This window comes from Silene latifolia, chromosome 9, assembly GCF_048544455.1.
Source record: "Silene latifolia isolate original U9 population chromosome 9, ASM4854445v1, whole genome shotgun sequence".
NCBI classification, from domain to species: Eukaryota; Viridiplantae; Streptophyta; class Magnoliopsida; order Caryophyllales; family Caryophyllaceae; genus Silene; species Silene latifolia.
The window spans coordinates 118676084-118699905 of NC_133534.1; positions in this window are offsets into that span (position 1 = coordinate 118676084).

Below are 23822 nucleotides of genomic sequence, written 5' to 3' on the forward strand. Positions count from 1 at the left end.
TCAATCAACTTAATTAATCTAATCGTTTTCCTCTTACGAGGGCACTTTCGTATTTGCATTATAGTTCGAGTCGAGCATCGCTAATCGATAACTTAGTTCTTCTCGTTTCGTCAAACATGTAAGTCTGAGGGTGTAAATCCTTCTTTTATTTATTGTTATTTATCTTTTGTATCATCATTAATGTAAGGTTTGGGTCGAAAATATCAATTAAAACCGATTTCTAAAACCGTTCTTTAAAACCTCTTTTTCCGGATTTCCAGAAGATAAACCGTCGAGAAAGGACGCAGCAACTGCTGCGCCTCTTCGAAGGAGCGCAGTTCCTGCTGCGCCTCTTCGTGAGGCTGCCGCAGTTCCTGCTTCCTTTCTTCTTCCTTCGTCCTCTGTAATTCGTTCAAGTTTTTATTTGTTTTCGTTTGTTCTTTAATTCTTTGGCATAATAGCATATTAATTTCACCTGTATATTAATCATCGTCATTAACATGTTCAATTCGTCATCAAAATCTGACTTAAATCCCTTATAATCTCATATTCGCGGGTTTTTGTCATTAAATTCAATCCGGTTTGTAGAGATTCGATTTGTTCATATCGGGTTTCTGGAATTCGACCTTTGATATATTTTCATCTGTCTTTTTTCATGTTCGTCATTAATTTGTCATTAATTCGTCATGTCTAATCTATTTCATTCACCCATGTCACTAATCAATCATTCTTTCATGTAAATAATCCGTGTTTAATCTGTCACATCCATGTTTATCGCTTTTATGACCATTTATCACATGTAAATAATCTGTTAATCACTTCTATCCGAGTAAGTATATTAATTAACTATTAAAATCACCAATTTACATTAACGATTTGCAGTTCCGGCTTCACAGCAAGAACTCACCCTTGGAACAGACGCAACAACTGCTGCGCCTCTTCCAGAGGGCGCAGTCCTGCTGCGCCTGTTCTAGGATGATTTCTGTCTCTGAACTCCGTTGTTGCCTGACCTAGTTTATTAGCTTACGTATAATTAACTATTATCCGTATTATCACCTTCTGACTTGTTCGTTAATACATTCTTCTATTCGTTTTTTCCAAATTGTCCGTTTTGAAGGTATTTTCGACATAAATCGCCTAATCCACTGTAATTATTGTAATTTTCATTATTGTAATTTATAATTATTGTATTTCTTTCATCATTTGTATGCCTTCCCATGTAATTGAGCATAAATCTTACTTCGACCCAATTGTTTGCTAATTACATGTTAACCGACTTAGCCTAATTCTCACATGTTAGGATTAGAACTTGGATGTTGCATTGCATGCATATAATCGACGATATATCGAGTATAGACGATGTCCCTAATCATTAGTAGAGGCCGCTATCGAGGCGGGCGGGATTAGGTGTTCGATCAAAAGAGCTTCCTAATACGTACCCTCACCCCTTACTCCAGATCTCTGTGAATATCCGTGTTCATTGGTATCCACGAGAGTCATTCTAGACATAGAATGCTAAGGGTAACGATTGCTTGGTGTTCATGTCTCTACTTTGTGTCTTAACATGGCACGAGGTATTCGAACGGTTCCAATTTCCCATAAAAATTGGTGGCGACTCCAACAAAAATGCAAACGCTTGTTCTCTTCCTCCCAAGCGCCCCCGAGGGCCCCCCGCTGTCCACAACTTATAGGGAATTTATGACTAAATTGACAAGATCACTCACATAACCAAAATTGAGATTAGCCTTACCAATTAGTAACATCTATGAATCCCTTATTCATTAGAGTCACGCTCGCCCAAGCGGGGTGTTTTCTTTTTACCTTGGGTAAGTAGGGTGGTAAACGGTTATCATGCGCCAAAGTTGGTTGGACTCAACGGGGTATAAGACGGTCTTGTATTCCGGGGCTAGTAGATGGATTTAAGGAAATTCGTCAACCATGGGTTCTAGAGGTAGAATTAGTTAACAGTTGACTTACCGAATTTACAACGAGTATGAGATGTTTCTCCCAAGTGATGCTCATTTTTGTTTAAAATTTGCGTCTTGGAATCATTTATATAATTTAGTGGGAGTGTTATATAAATGTTAAAACTTGTTAAACATGTTTTCACAACTAATTTTAAAACAATGAATGTTAATTTTTCCTTATTTTATTGTAGCATTTTAATTCGCAATGGCAACTTCATCAACTCCATCGACTACTCCACTAGGCAAAGATTCATGGCTAACGTCCGTAATGGACAAATGTATCCTAAAAGATGACGGTAGTAACTTTCTTGAATGGGAATCCAACATCAAAAGTGCCGCATTGTCCGACAACGTGCTCACTTACTTGACCGATATCAAAAATGTGAGGACCGCCTATGATGACCATGTGAGGATGTTGAATGATATCAAAAATGTGTTGATATGGTCGATGTCCCCAAAGCTCAAGCTTTCATGCATTTCTTTAAATGCGTACGAGATATTCACTCGTATGATTACTATGTTTTCACAAACACCAAAAGTCCATCAATACGATGCGGCGGCACGCTTCTTTGAAGGAAAGATTGAGAGGGGTCAAAAGGTTGGTCCCCATGTGCTAAAAATGGTCGAATATGTCGACATTCTAGAGCGTCTAGGGTGTAACATTCCTAAGACTCTTGTGGTGGATCGTATCCTCCGTTCACTTCCCACCAAGTTTGCCCACTTTAGGGTAAACTACAACATGAATGGCATGGATAAGAGTTATCATGAAATTCCTGCACTCCTCACCCAAGCGGAGAGGGATATGGAAGCTAGTGGGAGTGAAAAAGGGGATGTTCTAACCATGAAGTTAAAGAACATGTCCCTTGGATTGAAGAAAGGAAAAGGGAAGGAAAAGTCCGAATTCAAGAAATCGTCAAAGAAATAAGACAAGGGAAAGGGGAAAGCCGTTGAGAATGGCAAACCCAAGGCAAAAGGTGTCAAACTCTCCGAGGCCGAATATTTCCATTGTAATGGGTAGGGGCATTATAGGAGGATTTGCCCCAAATACTTGGAGGATCTCAAGGAAGGGGGTGTGACGCCTATTGGTATGATTTCCTCTCTCTATGCGATAGACGTTAATTATGCTTGCACTTCCACTTGGGTACTTGATATCGGATGTGGCTCTCACCTTTGTAATCATTCGCAGGGTTTAAGGGACGTGCGAGCACTAGCAAAAGGTGATGTGGATCTCCGCATGAGCAATGGAACTAGAGTAGCGGCCGTTTCCGTGGGGACCTATGTGCTCACTTTAGCTAGTGGTCTAGAGTTGTATTTAAATAAGTGTTATTTTGTACCAACTTTAACCAAGAACATCATCTCCATTTCCGCGTTAGACGCGGAAGGCTTTTGTTTTATGATTAAGGACAATAGTTGTACTTTTTCATTAAATGATGTGGTTTATAGCAAGGCCATTTCAATTGGAGGCATTTATGTTTTAAATGAGGTTAATGACGTTTATCATGTGGAAACTAAAAAGCTCAAAACGGGTGATCCAAATGAATCCTACCTTTAGCATTGTCGTTTAGGTCACATAAACAAAAGACGCACTAAGAGACTTGCTTCATCAAAAGTGCTCAAACCATTTGATTTCGAATCTTATGGCATATGCGAGTCTTTCCTTTTAGGCAAGATGACTCTTGCACCTTTTGCGGGAAAAGGGACACGAGCTAGTGGGGTTTTGGCTCTCATACATACAGATGTGTGTGGACCATTAACCATCACTGCTAGAGGCGGTTTTCACTACTTCATTACTTTTACTGATGACTTTAGTAGATATGGGTATGTCTACTTGATGAAGAATAAAAGTGAAGCTTTTGATAAGTTCAAAGAGTTTCAGTATGAAGTAGAGAACCAATTGGATAAAAAGATTAAGACTCTACGATTCGATCGTGGTGGTGAATACCTAAATTCTGAATTTGATTCACACCTGAAAGATTGTGGTATAGTATCACAATGGACTCCTCCTGGCACACCACAATTGTGGCCGAAAGGAGAAACTGAACTTTACTAGATATGGTTCGGTCTATGATGAGTCAAACCGAGCTTCCTAATTCGTTTTGGGCTTTTGCCCTCTTGTCTGCAATATTTTCACTAAATCGAAGCCCGACTAAAGCGGCGATAAGACTCCATATGAGATATGGATAGGGAAAGTCCCTCATTTGTCATTCATGCGTATATGGGGTTGCGAATTATACGTCAAGATCAAGTCTGACAACAAGCTTGCACCCAGGTCTGACAAATGTCTTTTTGTAGGATATCCAAGGGAAACACGTGGCTATTACTTCTACAATAAACACGAGAACAAAGTGTTTGTGGCTCGTGATGCTGTGTTCCTAGAAAAGGAGTTTATTTCTAGGAGACAGAGTGGGAGAAAATTTGAACATGACGAAGTTCGAGAGCCACAAACCGAGAATGAGGTAGAGGATAACGTGGAGGATAGCATTCCCTCTTCCTCTGAAACGGTAATTGCTCCTAGAAAGTCAAGTAGGATTTCTCATCCACCTGACCGCTACCTTGGTAACATCGAAGAGGAAGGTGTTTTTTTACTTTTGGAAAGTGATGAACCCACTACCTACAAATCGGCCATATCTAGTCCCGACTCCTCGCATTGGCTAGAAGCCATGCGGTCCGAAATGGATTCCATGTACCAGAACCAAGTATGGGACTTGGTGAATTTACCTGAGGGAGTGCGACCCCTTCGGTGTAAATGGATACATAAAATTAAGCTCGGCATGGATAAACATATAGATGTTTACAGAGCTAGATTGGTGGCAAAAGGTTTTACCCAAGTTCATGGTTTACACTATGACGAAACTTTCTCTCCAGTCGCTATGCTTCGGTCCATTAGGATAATCTTAGCGGTTGCCGCGTTTCATGATTATGAGTTTGGCAAATGTATGTCAAAACTGCCTTCTTGAATGGGATTCTAGAAGAGGAAGTGTACATGATACAACCTGAAGGTTTTTTGGATACATCTAACCCTAAGAAGGTGTGTAAACTCAAGAAGTCCATCTATGGTCTTAAGCAAGCATCTCGGAGTTGGAATCATCGCTTTGATCATGTTATTAAACAATATGGTTTCACTAGAAGTGTTGAAGAACCGTGTTTATACATGAAGTTTAGTGGGAGTAAGGTTGCATTCCTTGTCCTATATGTGGATGACATATTGCTCATCGGGAATGATGTTCCATCGCTCACTTCCATTAAGGAGTGGCTAAGGAATCACTTCCAGATGAAGGACTTGGGAGAGGCACAACTAATCTTGGGTATCCGGATCTATAGGGATAGGTCCAAGAGGATACTAGCATTGAGTCAAGAAGCTTATATTGATAAAGTTCTTGACCGGTTCAATATAAAAGACTCCAAGAGAGGATTTCTACCTATAGGCCAAGGGATTACTTTGAGCAAGTCACAATCTCCCTCCATCCCTAAGGAGATTGAACACATGAAGACCGTCCCTTATGCTTCCGATGTTGGGTCTATCATGTATGCTATGATTTGCACTCGTCCCGACGTCGCGTATGATTTGAGCATGACAAATCGTTATCAAGCCAAGCCTGGTGAGAGTCACTGGATAGCCGTAAAGAACATCCTTAAGTAATTGAGAAGGACTAAGGATTCGTTCTTAGTGTTTGGAGGAGAAACTGAGTTGCGAGTAAGAGGTTACACGGATGCAAGTTTCCAAACCGATTGGGATGATATGAAATCCCAATCCGGCTATGTATTTATGCTAAATGGAGGAGCAGTTTGCTGGAAGAGCTTCATGCAAAGCGTTATCGCAGATTCTACAACAGAGGTTGAGTACCTTGCAGTGTCTGAGGCTGCAAAGGAAGCTTTTTGGATTCGGCAATTCATGGAGGGACTAGGAGTAGTCGATTCCGCCAAAGATCCGATCACTCTATATTATGATAACAGTGGAGCTATTTTTCAAGCCAAAAGAGCCTAAGTCTAGTAACAAATCTAGACACATTGAAAGGAAATACCATGTAATTAGAGATTATGTGGAAAGGAAGGAAATTGACATTTGTAAGGTTGGGACAGACGATAATATAGCTGATCCTTTAACCAAGCCTTTATCAAAGGCTAAGCATGATGGTCATGTCGTCGCAATGGTATTGAGGCGAGTACCAGATTTTCTTTAGATTATGGATATGTAATAATTGGATAGTGTATCACTTTTTATATATATGATAATCGCATTCATTGTTTAAGCATTCTTTTATGAATTTTTTATTTAGTTTGAGTAAATTTTTAATACCTTGTTTATCTGAATATGTTATGGAGACAATGTTGAACACTATTCAAGTGAATATGATGAACATTGTTTTTTGTCCCTAGTCACTTAATGAGGTGACGTCTCGGATTGACTAGATTTTAAGTCAATTGATGGTTGTTCAATACCATGAGGTTATACGTGATGACTAGTCGATTACATAGGCAGAGTGTGTGACACTTTTCCGGAACGTGACCATTTAGAGAGTCCCTAAGTTATATTATAGACGTCTGGTCCTGGAAGGGATCCTTAAGATATTCCTATGAGCCGATTTTTTGACTGGAGACTATTATCCAAGTCAGTGCAGTTTCTGAGTGACTCTGGTTTTTGTCCTAGGTCGTACCGTGAAAGGAGGCCAAAGGACATCTTTTGAGTCATGATGATCTGTATTGGGCAAAGATAGATAGGGCATACATGAATTGTCCACCCACGTTGGGTAACTATATCTTAAGGCCACTCGAGGAGTTGTGACTATAAATGTGTGGCCACGCTGGGAAGTAATATGTGGGAGATTTTTCCGGTCTTGTAGTCACACTCCCGATCGAGAAAACCACTCGTGATATGTTCATGTGCAAGTGCGACCTGAAAGACACCTTGCATTGAGTGGGAGATTTAAACGGACCAGAAAATTCATAGCGCACACCTTGTGTCGGACAAGTGGGAGATTGTTGGAGTTAGTGTCCTCCACAATAGTGCGTTTACATAATAATTCTCATTAAAGGAATATCTTCAGGACATTTAATTATTTGATCCTCGTCAGTTGATTAACGTAAATCAATAACGGATGGCTCACTAGAGTTTGACATTATTGTCGTGAGACGGCGATGATCAACTGACCCCTTTCGGTCACACCTAAAGGAACGAACCCCAATTGACAACTAATTAATTGTATGAGATACAATTTATTTAGTCCCTTGATTTATAGACTAAAAGGTTAGTCGATTATTTTTAGAGAGATTTCGAGTTGCGAACTCGTGGCGCGGCTGTTATTATTTAATTATGTGATAATTAAATAATAAATTTAATGAGACGGGTTTTAGTTAATTAATTGTTAATTCACTAAAATGGTATTAATTGATTAATGTGATTAATATTAGTACGTAAATAATATGTGTAGCGGTATACGTATATTTACGGAGTGTTTTGAACAAAATTTATCGGGAAGCATTTAAACTGATGCGTGTCATTTATATGATGTTTTATACCTCATTTTACACGCATTTCAGAGCTCATTTGTGTAGTTTAAGCTACCATTTCCCCTATTTCCGTCTACTTTCGTGTTTTTGTACATTGTTGCAGGAATGTGAAGAATTCAACGGAAATTGAGCTAAATCCGTCCCCGAGTATCCTGCATTGCATTTGACGTGAAGAATTCACTTAAGGAACGAGCTTGGTGCGCGTTTCAACGCCCAAAAGACAAATCCACGAGATTATAGAAGCCAACCATCAGCTACTTCAGTCGATCGACCAGTACCCTTAGTCGATCGACCAACCCACGGGATCCAGAAGCTACTGCACACTGCATCCCAGTCGATCGACCGGTCCCAGCAGTCGATCGACCAAGACGCTACTCCAGACGAGAATTAAAAGATTGGGAAACTTGAAGCCCATGGTATTTAGGTTTTGATAATAAGTGTTACGCATATTTTCTATATAACGTAACCTAGAACATCAGAATAGCTATCTAGCTTTTATCAAGTTTTACATTCAGTTTTAGTTTATCAAATAATTAGGGTTCGGGATATTATTTCGCATTGGATTTTCGTTCGTACTTTCAATCATTCCGTTACAATTATTCTGCGATTTTGGTATTCTTCTCATTCCAGTTTATTACTTTATTTTGCATTCATAGATATAGAACTGTTAGTTAGTTCCCCGGAACCATAATTATCATTTTATGCTAGCCTTTTGTTCCGTTGTTTTAATCATGAATTCAGTAGTTAATTTCGTTAATTTCATTGTTATCATCCCTAGTATGAGTAGCTAATTTAATCGTGCTAGGATGTAGGGGAACTATAGATTAGGCGGCGTAGAATTAATTTGGACTGAAATCGCGTGTCAGTCGATCGACTGTCGTACTTGGTCGATCGACTGACCACGTGAGGCGTTGCCTTCGTTTTAATTGTTTTAATTCTTTATTCGACGAATCGAGTGCACACGACTAGTTGATTGTTTAAGATTTGACTGACCCACTAGATCGAGAGATAGGGACAGTTGTTAGATCACCAATTAAAATGACTAAACTATGCTGAGATCGAAAGATAGGTAAAGTTTAGACTATTAGTCACTTTTCAGGACGAGAGTCAGTATTAGTGATATTACGGACTTATAGCAAGATCGAAAGATGCTATCTGTTAAGAGTGGACCGAGAGGACCTCTTGTTTTCCCGCCTCATGTGTTTGATTTAGACCGACTTAGTTTGCTGCCGCCGAAACTATAGTGAACCGATCATCCTTGCACCCTCTTTTATTATCTGTTTTATCCGTTTATTTAGTTTATTGTCTTTTACTGCCTTTAGCTATAGACCAAATCAAATCAACCCCCACACTTGTTACCTTAGACTAAATTTAGACAACTTTTAATTACATTCGCCTCCTTGTGGTTCGACCCTGTTACCACTAGCCTAGGTTAGTTTTAATAGGAAATATAAATTTTATTTTTGGTGCTCACAACGACGGGTATCAAATTTTGGCGCCGTTGCCGGGAGGCAATTGTTCTAATTTTTAGTTGTTTTTATTTAGTCTTTCCTAGTTTAAGGGACATCCGTTCCTTAAACTTTTTTCATATTCTTTTTATAGTTTCTTCTTATGCGCAGGTCACAGGGTGGTGAACTAGTACCGTTCAATCCTGAGATTGAGAAATCCTTGCGCGAGTTGAGACGATCATCAAGGGTGTTGCCGACAGAGGAAGAGCTGAGTACTCTGTCAAGTTACTACGAGAATGCTCTGTTCGAAGAAGATCCACCTACATCTCTTGCTTCTACTTCTTTCAGCGAGTCACTTCTCCAGAAATTCCAGTCATGGCTGAAGAAGCAACTATAGCAAGTCATTCTGAACCGACAGCTGAAAATCTTTACAAGGGGTTCGAATTACCTGGAGGTGATAGGAAATTCGAACCGAAGCCTTCCTATATCAACTTAGTTGAAAGGAACCAGTTCGGGGGACCTGCAAATGAAGATGCAGCCAAGCATATGGAGATATTTATCGATTATTGCTGCTCTATACCCCCACCGACCAGTGTGACCCAGGACCAGATAAAGGAGACTATGTTTATATTCTCACTCCGTGATGCTGCAAGGGAGTGGTACAGAGATCTAGATCGAGCTGCTCATGGGATCACCGATTGGAATTCCTTAGCCCTGGCATTTTACAAGAAGTACTTCTCTGCCTCGAAGACTAATGCCATTAGAGCTCAGATCACGAGCTTTAAACAAGGGCCGGATGAGAATTTTCATGAAGCATGGGTCCGTTTCAAGAAGCTGGTGCGAACCATACCGCACCATGGGTTCGAAAAATGGAGCTTGTGCAATCAGTTCTATAACGGGCTGTATGACGATCAAAGGGCTATTTTGGATGCTGCAGCCAATGGCCGATTTGCTGAGAATATGGGAGAGACTAAGGGGTGGAACATCTTTGATGACCTAGCCACCCATAAAGCTGAGTATGGAAATTCCAGGGGGAATCAAAGGAGGAGTGCTGAATCTCCTTCTGTAGCTGCACTTGAAGCTCTCACTGCGAGATTTGACAAGTATGAACTGGGAAGAGCTTCAAAAGGAGGTATTTATCAAGTAAATGTTGTGTCAGACGGTCCTTTCGTCTGCAGAAGGTGTGGAGCTGAGGGACATATTTTAGAAAATTGTCCTAGTCCCTTTGAGTCTTGTGCTGCCTTTCAACATTATAGGCAGACAAACACCTACTATGAGCCTAATGTTCATCCCAACTTGAGGTGGAGTAGCCAGAATGTCCTAAATCCAACTCCACCTCCGCAACAGCAGCAAGCCTATGTGCCTCCTCATCATAAGCAACAACAATATCAAAAACCTCCCTATGTGCCGCAGCAGAAACAATCTCAGAATTCTGACTTTGCTGAGCTGAAGAATATGTTGCAAAAGGAGTCCCAAGCTAGAGAGGCCGGAATGAAACTTTTAGAGAGCCAAATTGCTCAATTGGCTAGCAAGAGTACCACTCGAGCTCCAGGACACTTACCGACTCAAACTGACCAGAAAGAGACCCTAAATGCCATTACTTTGAGGAGTGGGTCTACCCTGGAGGGACCTACCATGGTCAAGGACGCTGCTGAAAAGAATGAGGCGAAACCGAGTCAGAACAAAGCTGTAACGAACAATAGCAGGACAAAAGCCGTCTACCAGGTATATCAGTCGATCGACTGATGTACCCGGTCGATCGACTGAAGTGCGGGTTACAGGAGCTTCTGGAACTGTAGACCTCAGTCGATCGACTGAGAAAGGTGGTCGATCGATTGAGGCCGCTGCTGATATTGAGCAATTTCGTCCTCCAATGCCCAATAATTTGAGAGACCACTTATTTCGGGGTACGACAACTCCGAATGTATTGGGGCAAGACCCGAGTGCTGATGGGTCCGTCCCGATTTCGAAGTACGACCCAATGTCAATCAATGGTTCATATTTGAGACGGTCTGAAGAGGGGTCAAGCTTCAATAAGGAGAAGGTAGTGGACTTCGGCCCTAAGTCCACGGACGGCTTGAAGCATGCGAGATTTAGAGGAGAGGGCTAAGTTACTTCTTTCAGCCCCTTATCCAGAGAGACTAGTGCCGACAAAGGAACAGGTATCTTTCAATAAATTTGAAAATGTTGTTCGTAGTCTTAACGTACAAGTACCCTTCCTTGAATTAGTGAATCAAGTGCCTGCTTATATGAAGTTTATGAAGCAATTGCTTTCTAAAAAGAGGTCACTTGAAACAGTGCATATTGTCGCACTCACTAAAGAGTCATGTTCTTATTTGACTCACACTCCACCCCATAAGCTAGAGGACCCAGGTAGCTTTTCCGTTCCTTGTAATATAGGTACCTTCTCTATCGAGAAGGCATTATGTGACCTAGGAGCTAGTATTAGCGTCATGCCCTTGAGTCTTGCTAGAAAGTTAAAATTGAATAGGTTTGCAGTTACGAACATGACCGTTCAGATGGCTGACCAATCTGCGGTCCAGCCTATAGGAGTCCTAGAAGACATCCATGTGCAAATAGGGAAGTTTTTCTTCCCTGTAGACTTTGTGGTCCTAGATATGCCTGAGGATGCCCACATACCTATCATTCTAGGTAGGCCATTTCTGCACACTGCTGGTGTAGTCATTGATGTTGGTTCTGGGATCCTGACCTTCAAAGTGGGGAAGCATTCTATTGTCTTCGTCCAGACAGCTAGGAAGAAAGACCCCATGTGGCCTGTCACCTGTAATGCGGTTTCTGAAAAGAAATCATACTTTGTGCTTCCTGATATGCCTGTCTCTATTCCTATTCCTGTTATAACACCTCCGCCCCAAACTGGGAGCAAGAAGGAGAAAGATTCTGTTGGTTTAGACATTGCAGGAGCTGGTTTGGGGAAGGAAGAGCCGCGGGTTGCTCCAGCTGTGAAGGAGCAAATCGTTTCGAGAGGCGGTCTTGGATGCCTGAGTTATGGCACTGATGAGGAGCTTGAAGATGAGCCAGCCAAAGTGAGACAGTCCGACTTGGACCTTGATGAGCCGGCAGAGATCATTGATTGGGGAGATGACGAAGTTGTTGATCCGTTGAGCTCTACGGATGCTGAAGTTGAGAAAAGTGCCGCTGAGAAGATGAGCACTATTGAGGCTACCTCTTGTAGCCAGAAGCCGACGAAGTGGGCCATACCGTGGCCATTCTTGATCAACTACTAGTTGATCACGCGCTTTATCAAAAACTTTCATTTTATTGCTTTTAAACACTTTTTATTTCTTTTGTGTGTGCGAGACTTCGCATTTAATTATTTTGTTTAGGATTTTTAAGCACTTTAGACTTTACTTTGGGTTTTGCGCAATTTTGGGCGCATATTATTGTGCACTTGCAGGTTTTTAGATCTCATTAGCTCCAGTTATTGAGCAAATACGAAGAAATCAGAAGGTTACAGCAGTATCCCCAGTCGATCGACTGAGGCACGACATCCAGGAGCTTCTGTTCCTGTTCACTTTAGTCGATCGACTGCCTTCTATGGTTGATCGACCGCCCCGCACTGCTGTATTTGTTCACGACCTCTCCCCTGCTGTGTTTGGTCGATTTGCGGACTTGAGGGAGTTTTCTACTCCACTTTATCTTCCGTCAAATTATTTATTTCTTCTATTTTTCTGACCTTGTGCACATAATTACCGCTTCATTATTATCTTCTTGATTTTATGCGTGGGTTTTGTTTGTCTTTCAGGTACTTATTGGTAGCACTGTTAGCTACTGAAACCTCCTAGCTCACGCTGGTTTGGGGAGGTTTCCTTTTGCTGCGCTTAAAGGCTTGTTAGTTCCCGATTTTCACTTCATGTCTTATTTACTTATTTTTCTCGCAAATTCCCGTTTTCCATTTTTCTTCATTACATGATTTTGCACAATGGGGACATTGTGCGATTTGGTTTGGGGAAGGGTTTTGCGTCGCATATCATTTGCTTGCATTCACGTTTACATTTTTGTTTTGCATTGTTTTTTTTTCATTTCTCATATATACAAAAATTCCAAAAATATTCAAAAATTTCATAAAATTCAAAAAAATGCATGTTTATTTTAGCATATAGATCGAGTCGGAATGGTAGTATTTCAATGATGACATTGCATTTGCATCTGTTTTATGCCTAAGCCGTGCTAATTAACATGTTATTAGTAGAATCGTATAAGTGCATATCCACGAGTTTTCGTTAATTATTTGCTGAACTTGAGACTTGACTTAGAATTTTGGCAAGCTACATCATATTTTCTAAGGTTTAGAGCCTATAACTGGTGACATCCATGACCAGTTTATCTAGGATGTGAGTAGTACTCCTTATGAGACATGTTACATAAATGTGCATAAATATGAACTTAATCTGCTTAATACATGTGTGCATTCGGTTTGTGGTTTGTTGACACATGTGGTAGAGGTTTCCCTTTATTCGTTTTGCCCATAAGCTTCACTCTGCCAAAAATAGCCTTTTTGTCCCATTACTACATCCTACATTTAGCCTGCCCTTGTCAAGCTAGTAGTCTATGTTCTTGGGATTGTTACTTAGTTTTTGGTAGCATTTTCTCTTATTGAGATTTTGTTGGATAAAAAGAATGAAGGAGGAAAGAAGTTCAAAGAAAAGAAAAAGGAAAAATAATTCGAAAAAGAAAAAAAAAAGAGTTATGTACTGTTCAAAGCGGTCGATCGACTGCCATCATTGGTCGACCGACTGAGTTCCGAAGAAGAATCAACTCGCATAATTCAAAATCCTTATCTTATGGCGATTTTTGCTCCCATGTTGCATTAGTATCTTATGGGGAGTTACTTGATTACTTTTATACTGGAGATTGTGAGTTTTGTGCTTGCTATAGCACCGTTTCGAATGTTTATGAGCAAGAAGTTGGATGTTGCCATATGGTTCCGTTTTGGTACTAGCTTGATCACCTATACCCCCACTTTTCCATAAATGTTTTGCCTCTTCTTACCCATACCTCACATATCCACATATATACCTCGGCACGTGTCATGGTCTTTTGTTGGTTGGAATGCATATGTACGGTCATAGAGATTAGTTTCATATTATATTGCAGGCATGTTCTTATAGGTCGTAGTTAGGTGAGAGTCTTTACAAAATGAATTATTTCTATCCTCTTATATATTCACCTGTGCTTATGAGTGATTCGAGCGACCCGTGAGAGTCCGATTTGATAAGTCTCTATAGTTGACGGTTCAGCATTTCTTAACGACTTCATAACTCGGTTGCATGATTCATAATTGCTAATTGATTGTTGGTTATTGCATTAAAATGGTTTAGGCTTTACATGTTGTAATTCGCTCTGAGATTGAACTCGTTCCATTAGGTCATTAGATCGAGTCTAGTTCTTACTTGGGGACAAGCAAGGGTTTGGTTTGGGGAAGTTTGATGCGTGTCATTTATATAATGTTTTATACCTCATTTTACACGCATTTCAGAGCTCATTTGTGTAGTTTAAGCTACCATTTCCCCTATTTCCGTCTACTTTCGTGTTTTTGTACATTATTGCAGGAATGTGAAGAATTCAACGGAAATTGAGCTAAATCCGTCCCCGAGTATCCTGCATTGCATTTGACGTGAAGACTTCACTTAAGAAACGAGCTTGGTGCGCGTTTTAAGGCCCAAAAGACAAATCCACGAGATTATAGAAGCCAACCATCAGCTAATTCAGTCGATCGACCAGTACCCTTAGTCGATCGACCAACCCACGGGATCCAGAAGCTACTGTACACTGCATCCCAGTCGATCGACCGGTCCCAGCAGTCGATCGACCAAGACGCTACTCCAGACGAGAATTAAAAGATTGGGAAACTTAAAGCCCATGGTATTTAGGTTTTGATAATAAGTGTTACGCATATTTTCTATATAACGTAACTTAGAACATCAGAATAGCTATCTAGCTTTTATCAAGTTTTACATTCAGTTTTAGTTTATCAAATAATTAGGGTTCGGGATATTATTTCGCATTGGATTTTCGTTCGTACTTTCAATCATTCCGTTACAATTATTCTGCGATTTTGGTATTCTTCTCATTCCAGTTTATTACTTTATTTTGCATTCATAGATATAGAACTGTTAGTTAGTTACCCGGAACCATAATTATCATATTATGCTAGCCTTTTGTTCCGTTGTTTTAATCATGAATTCAGTAGTCAATTTCGTTAATTTCATTGTTGTTATCATCCCTAGTATTAGTAGCTAATTTAATCGTGCTAGGATGTTGGGGAACTATAGATTAGGCGGCGTAGAATTAATTTGGACTGAAATCGCATGTCAGTCGATCGACTGCCGTACTTGGTCGATCGACTGACCACGTGAGGCGTTGCCTTCGTTTTAATTGTTTTAATTCTTTATTCGACGAATCGAGTGCACACGACTAGTTGAATTTTTAAGATTTGACTGACCCACTAGATCGAGAGATAGGGACAGTTGTTAGATCACCAATTAAAATGACTAAACTATGCTGAGATCGAAATATAGGTGAAGTTTAGACTATTAGTCACTTTTCAGGACGAGAGTCAGTATTAGTGATATTACGGACTTATAGCATGATCGAAAGATGCTATCTGTTAAGAGTGGACCGAGAGGACCTCTTGTTTTCCCGCCTCATGTGTTTGATTTAGACCGACTTAGTTTGCTGCCGCCGAAACTATAGTGAACCGTTCATCCTTGCACCATCTTTTATTATCTGTTTTATCCGTTTATTTAGTTTATTGTGTTTTACTGCCTTTAGCTATAGACCAAATCAAATCAACCCCCACACTTGTTACCTTAGACTAAATTTAGACAACTTTTAATTACATTCGCCTCCTTGTGGTTCGACCCTGTTACCACTAGCCTATGTTAGTTTTAATAGGAAATAAAAATTTTATTTTTGGTGCTCACAACGACGGGTATCATAAACATAAAACGATGTTTAAAGTAAAATTACACGTATTTGTGCGATAAATTTTAGAACCGATATGGACCCGTAAATGGGACATTGGACCGTGTAAATGGATGATTATAAACATAATCATTACACTCATGTCTTTGATCTATCCCATCAAACTTTTGTTCTATTTTATATACAATGACAATTGGACATAAAAAAATGTAAAATCACTCCCTCGCTCCACCCTCTTCCATCCGGCCCACTCCCTCCTTTTAGACCAACTTTTGCTCATTTTTTCCACTTACTTGAATTCATTTTTGCATGTGAAGCATTGAGTTGGTTCATCTCTCTAAAAATTAATATTCATCATACTAAGATTGTTAGTAATCAAAAATATTTTACTAAGAGTGTTAGTAATATTTTACATATAATCAAGGGTATTTCTAGCACAATATCTAGTTAATATTTTCTAGGAATTTGGGTGTTGTTCTTGGGTGCTACTAAAAGGAGGTTTTCTCTTTGAAGATTTGCTAAAGGAGGATCTTCCATATTTCATTAGCACAAGAACAAACTAGATAGGTGATCTAGTTTGTGCCCATTCTTTCCATCAAAATCAATGTAAGGAAATTATTTTTCCTTAATCTTCATTATTATGCTTTTATATTAGCATGCATGTTACATAGATCACTAAAATAACATATTATGAGATAATTTGTTTTTAATTAGAGAGTCTAATTTAGATCTATGATCTTTCACAGACTTAAATATTAGTAGGCTTATTCCGTCTCATAATCAAATCTGGGTTTTAGAGCCTTGATAATACATATTTGGTCTCTTTAAATTCAATCTTTGTAAATTAAAGTTTCTATTTTGTTTTGATTCAATCCTTAAGTCTTAAAATCGTTTTCTAAACGGCTTACAATCACTAATAATCAATATTAGTGGGTTTTGGGACGGTCTTGTATATAAAATTCATCCCTAACCTTTTGATAATCAACTTTTGGTCGTAAATTTGTAAATAAAATCAATTTTCGAAATCAATCAACTCTAAATACCAAACAGGTCTGACTTTCGCAGTCATAATCCAACTCAAGAACAGTCGCATAAACTGATGCGCCTCTTCCAGAGGACGCAATTTATGATGCGCCAGTTCTAAGATGGCTTCTGACTCTGAACTCTTCTCATTTTGACGTTGCTTTTCTAATTAGGATTTTAATCAACTATTAATCTTACTATAACCATAATTCGACATATTTTTCATAATTCATATTTTTCATAATTGATATTTTCCATATAATTGATATTTTCCATATTTTCTATTTTATTTTTATTTCTTTATTTTTATTTTCCTAATTTCTTTTATTCCTTTTTATTTATTTCTTTCCTAAATCCCGTCTTTGGCATTTATATGATGTACATTCAGTTGTAAATTATATTTTATTCTTTTGTATGCTTACTCACATGTAATTAACCTAAATTTCAACTTCGACCCAATTAAGTGCTAAATTATTTGTTCACCGATTTAGTCTAATTTCACATGCTAGGATTAAAGCGTTGGATGTTGCATTGCATGCATATAATGGACAACAAATCGAGTATAAATAACTTCCCTGATCATTAGTAGAGGCCATTATCGAGGCGGGCGGGATTAGGTGTTCAAATAACTAAGCTTCCTAATACGTACCCTCACCCCTAACTCAAGATCTCTGTGAACATCCGTGTTCATTGGCATCACGAGAGTCATTCTAGACATAAAATGCTAAGTGATATGTGCATTTTACATAGTCCTTTCTGGCCTCTTATGCACGTATTTCTATGTGTTTTCCGTAGTTTTATGCTACGAAATGCCCCGGATAATCTACTTTGGTTTGCCTTGCTTTATTTGCAGGAATGGACCCGGAAGTAGCAGAATCGAGCCTTTGGGTTTATTGGAGGATTGACAACCTTAATTTCTCAATTGTTCTTAGTTTAGTTGGGTAATTAGAAGATTATTTGGGTTTATTGGAGGATTGACAACCTTCTATCAATCATAAAGTTTACTTATATTATTCTTTGCTTTATTATTTGGATCATCTCAATAGGTATAATCTCTTTTTACCCTTGTTTAATTATTGTTAAATCACATCATTTATTCATCATGTTTTGCTTTGTTGGTATGATTGACAACTTTATTAGCATGTTAAACTTGATCGTGAGTGAGTAGTCCTTTAGCTAGGGTTAATGGGGAATTAGGGGAAACAAACATGGGGATTTATCCATGCTTAATCTAATACGTTTTCATACATAAATTTCTTGCTTGTTGTGATTTCAACCTATGCACATGTTATGTTTGATGAAATGCGAGCCTATGAATCCTTGCATTTTTTACCTATCTCTTATCTTTTCCATGAGGCTTGCAAGACATAAACCAACTCGAGCCTTGTTAGACCATGCATAGAGTTGAATAGCAGGAGACTAAGTCGACTTGTAGGTGTTGTACAGTTTAGACGACTCGGCTCTGGGACCTAAATCTTCCTAGGGATTGTAAGATATACACTAACTCGATCCCATCACAACAATAAGTGCTTGCTTCTAATTAAGAACATGTTTGTATGATCTATTTCCATGAATCCCCTATGAACCCATGACACCCTAGTGCCTTTAATCAATTGTTTACAAACCCCGTTATTTGCTTACTTTGTTTTCATTCATCTTGTTAATTAGTTTAGATTACATCTCATCTCAACCCATAATTTGTGGCACCCTAAGACATACACTACTTGCAATTGAAATCCTAAATCAGTACCCGTCCCTTGGGATCCGACCTTTACTTACCACTTTACTAAGAGTAGTTTTTAGAGTTATAAATATTGTTTTGGCTGGTAGCTTTTGACGACGAGTTTAAACCGATACCAAAAATGGCGTCGTTGCCAGGGACGGTGTTCAATTGATTTGATTTTCGTTAATTGTTTTTAGTTGTGTCTTTCTTTACCTTAGGGAAGTAAATATCCTCAAGGTTGTTCTAATTATTTTCGAGTTGTTTGATATTTTGCATGACTAGGAGATCACAAGGTAATTTATTACCTATTGATTTCGAGATTGAAAGGACCTTAACCAACAATAGAAAAGTTGCTAGAGGTACTTCAAGAGTTGTAGGAATTGGTGAGATTCTGGACATTTAACCAAATAACATTGAGTTTGTCAACCCTTTTTCAAAAGAAGGAGTAGAAAACCCAATTCAAAAGAACCCACAAAATCAACCCAAAATGCCTAAATTTTCATCTCATTCCGTACCAACCGAGGAGAACCTATCAAATGGTACTCCTACGCCACCACATTTAACCGGTAATTTCAATGCCAAATGCACATTCATACAATTAGTTGAGAGAAGTCAATTTGGAGGGATGCCTAGGGAAGATCCTCATTCACATATGCCTCAAAAACCTAGATCTAATTGCAAGATCTACTCCTCAAGTATTGTACCAAGGAAATCCTTCTTAATACAAATATTAATTTTGTTACTAGAAATTAATATTTGTGTCCTTAAAATACTAATATTATGAGATTACTACTTCTAGTAATATATAAAAAATATTAGAGATTTATGTGAAAGTTTAGGATTTTGTTCAACAACAAAACTAGAGAGATAAGTTTTTCTCAAGTTGTAAAAACTAATTAGAATGAATTAGAGAGAAGAGAAAATACACTACTTGAGTGTATTATAGAGGAGGCCACCGGTTTTTGGGTGGGTAGAGTGCCCAATGCATTTTCATTTTTCTCTTCTCAAGAGTATAGGTATGTAAACCTATTATTAGTAGGTAATCATTATGTTACCCACTAATTAAAATGATTAAAGCTCAACTAACCCTCTCCCCTTTCATTTACACGGTTCATATGTGTAAAATGGACTCATTTTAACTTTGTCAATTTGTTAATTTGTATTGTGTGACAAATGGGACATGTTACTACACATGTCATTTAAATAATGCATTTTGAACAAATTAAAAATCATTATATAAATGAAATAAATCACACACTAAAAGTTAACTAGTATTTATAATAAACAATTCATTCTTTATATTAATTGTTTCATAAACAATAAATAACCTAAGTAATAAAACAATTTAATTACTTACTACGAATCTTATTTAATCGAATTAGAATAAGATACAAATTATAACTCACAAAACCATTCGTTCATATTTAAGGAATTAATTAACTTGTATCGTCATACAATTAAATTAATTAGTCAATTAAGAGTGTTTCCCTAGAGATATGACCTTAAGGGATCAACTGATCAACACCGTCGTACGACAGTAATGTCAAACTCTAGTCAGCCAATCATTACCGATTAATGTGGATCAGTTGACAATAAAATGTTACTTTCCCTTTAGTATTCTTAATATGAGATTTAAACATGTGATCGCATTATTGTCGAGGACACATACTCCAACAATCTCCCACTTGTCCGCGATAAGTGTGCGTCACCAGTTCTCTTGTCCTGTTACTATCTCCCACTCAATGCAAGGTGTCTTGCAGGTCGTACTTGCATTTGATCATATCTTGAGTGGTTTCCTCGATCTAGAGAATAACTGTCTGACCGAAATTATCTACCATAGATACCTTTCCGAGCGTGGCCATGCATTTCCAGTTCATTGCTCCTCGAGTGGCCTTGAGATATAAGATGACCCTGACGGGGATGGACAATTCCTATTGCACTCTTCCCTTCGATTAGCCACAGCTCATCATGACCCAAAACATGCCCATTAGACCCCCAATTACGAAGGTCGCCAGCCATAAATCAAAGTCACTCTGAGACTGTGCCATCTTAGGATAACAGTCAGTAGTCAAAGAATCGACTCATAAGAATACCATAGCAGCTCTCGTCACGACCAGGCTATAAAAATTGTCAGAACTCTATAAGCGGTCATAAGCCCGACAGAGTGTCCCTCACAGTCTGCCTATATGATCGACTAGTCATCTCTAATGACTTTATGGCACTTGAACTTGCCATCAATCGCATTACACTCTAGTTGCTTCGAGATGTCACCTCATATAAGTAACTAGGGGCGAATACTATGTTAATCCAGTTCACTTTAATGGGGTTCAATATTGTCTCAACAACCCATTTGGATGTAACAAAGTACAAGATGAGTTAATGATAACTCAAACAATAAATGTGATTATCACACATGAGTAGTTAATACCATATTACCACTCAATGTCTTATAATCATAAGTGTACTAATGCACTTGCTCAACGCAATAAAAGTTTAGCTTGTGAACATACCACGTGTCCAAGTGTTCAAACTTTGTGAATTGCGATTTCCTTCAATTTCATGTTATCCCTTATAGCATGAATTTTACTAAATACATGTCTAGACGTCATACTAGACATAGGTTCTTTAGCTTAAAAGAAGCTCTTACTGTTATCACATTGTTGGAGTAAGTGTCCCCGACAATAATGCGATCACAATTGTCGATCATATTGATCACATGTTTAAATCTCATTTTAAGAATACGTACGGGATGATTCAATTATATAGTCAACTGACCAACATTAATCGGTAAGCTGGCTAGAGTTTGACGTTACTGTCGTGGGATGGTGGTAGTCAGTTGATCCCTTAAGGTCACACCTAAAGGATGATGCCCTTATCTATAAAGTTGATTAATTGTATGACGATGCAAGTTGATCAATTCCTTAAAATTGAACAATTCGATTTGTGAGAGAGAATGATTATCTTATTGTAATGGGATTAAATAAGATTTATTTTAGTAATAGAATGCTTTGTTACTAAAATTGTTTATTGTTTGAGAAACAATAGTGATAAGGATGAATGGTCAATTATAATTACAAGATATTGTGAATTATAATTACATGACCCATTTTATTTATATGATCAAGTATCATTAGTCAATTTATTGAATGTAATTTAATTAATTCATGAAATGATATTTATGTGATAAATATGCATTAAATTAATTAATAATATGTATCTTACTACATGTGACATATTGTGTGACAAATGACAAATTGACAAAATAAAATGGTAGTCCATTTTATGGTACATGGACCGAAATAATGAGAGTGATGGGTGTTAGTGGGTGAATTATTTTATGAGATAAAATAAGCTAATGATGCCTAGTCTGCATCTAGCCTTACATGCCTAAGGTTTTGATAAGAACAAAAGGAAAAGAAAAAGGACAAGATGTTGCTCTTTTTCTCCTTGGAACCGTGACACCTCTAGGATAATTAGAGGATTTTTGTTCACTGCTCTTTTTTACATACTTGACCATTCAAAACACATGCAAAAGTTTATGCATTACTCTCTCTCTCATGTTCATCTTTTCTTTCATCAAAAAGATGAGTTTTTGATTTAAATTGTTCCAAAAAGATTACTAAAATTATTAATGTAATATATGAGTGTTAGTAATCAATTTTAAGGTAAACTACTAAACTAATATCTAGCTAATATTATTTAGTGGGGATAAGGGATTGTCTTGGGTGCAATCAAGAGGAGAATCTCTACTTTAGGATTTTTGGAGGATCATCCTTATATATTGGAAAGCTGAAGAACTAACAAGAAGGAGATCTTGTTGGTGCCCATTTGACCGAAATTTATTTGGTGAGAAATTGATTTTCTTATCTCTTTTTGTTTTAGTTTGCATGCATAAGATTTGTAATTAATTTTATGACTAAATTAATTAAAACATATATGAATATGTTGTATAATAAGATATAGATTTCCAACAAGCGGTATCAAGAGCACAAGGTTGTTTGCATGCAAATCGGTTATAGTTTTTCCGAGTTATACGATTAACATACAAAACTTATAAATTTGTGTTTATTATGATATATCACGAAATTTATTATGCATGTTAAAGTTTCCGGTCCTAAAATGTTTTAGGATATTTTGGTTTGATTTATGGATTTTATTGTTCATTTTAAATAATATTGGCATTAAAATGTTATTCTTATGATAAAAATGTCATTTTTGGACGAAAATTATCTAAACTTCGAATTTTTCAGTGGTTTTTGGATATGTTTTCACATATATTATTTTTAGATGATCTGTAAATTTTCATAATTTTATGAGTTTTTATGCTCGAAATATAGATTTTTCATGTTAAAAATCGAATTTAAATGAAAAATAGGTTAATATAAGATAAATTTCGAATCTGGTCATAGAAATTTAGTATGTTGTCACATATAATTTTACAAGATGTGTGTAAAATAATAGGCTATAATGAAGTCTTAATGCATGATTTATGAATTTTTGATGAAAAATAGCATAAATAGTGACTTAATTAGTGAAAAATTGCTAAAAAAACATACTTCATGACAAAGGAAAAACGTCACATGTTGCATTTTATTATCTTTTTTAGATCTAAAATTGAAAAGTTGATGAATATAATTTTTCTCATGTTTTTATGATTTTAATTGATAAATCCGATAAACCGCAACATAATTTTTTCCGATAATTTGTTTTTTCAAAATTTTAACATAAGTTTTTTAACATTATGAGTGTCATGGGATTTTTTCCAGAATGTTCATAAGTTTAAATTTTGAATTTTGAATTTATTTGAAATTTTTGTGATTTATATGAAATTTATAGAATTTTATTATAATTTTGAGTCCATTAATGAACAATTTTAAGAAATATAAGTTAATTATAGTCAAATGGTTAGTGGAGACTAATTTTGAGTCCTAAGTTGGTTAGGGTAATTAACTTGTGCATAAATATGAATTTATGTAATTATTGTGATTTTAAAAGGTTGAATCACGCAAATCCGTAAAAACCGATTAATATACGATATTGGCTCCTTAAAGTCGATTTAGCATAAAATTGGGCATGTTCATACATATTATAATGCTGCATTTTATTTATGATTGTCATAATTTTATTTTATGTAATTTTTTGAATTATGTAATTTTACTTAGTATGGCCTTAGTTTTTAATTGATATTACCCGAAATGTATGGGAATATCGATTCGGTTGTAATTTATT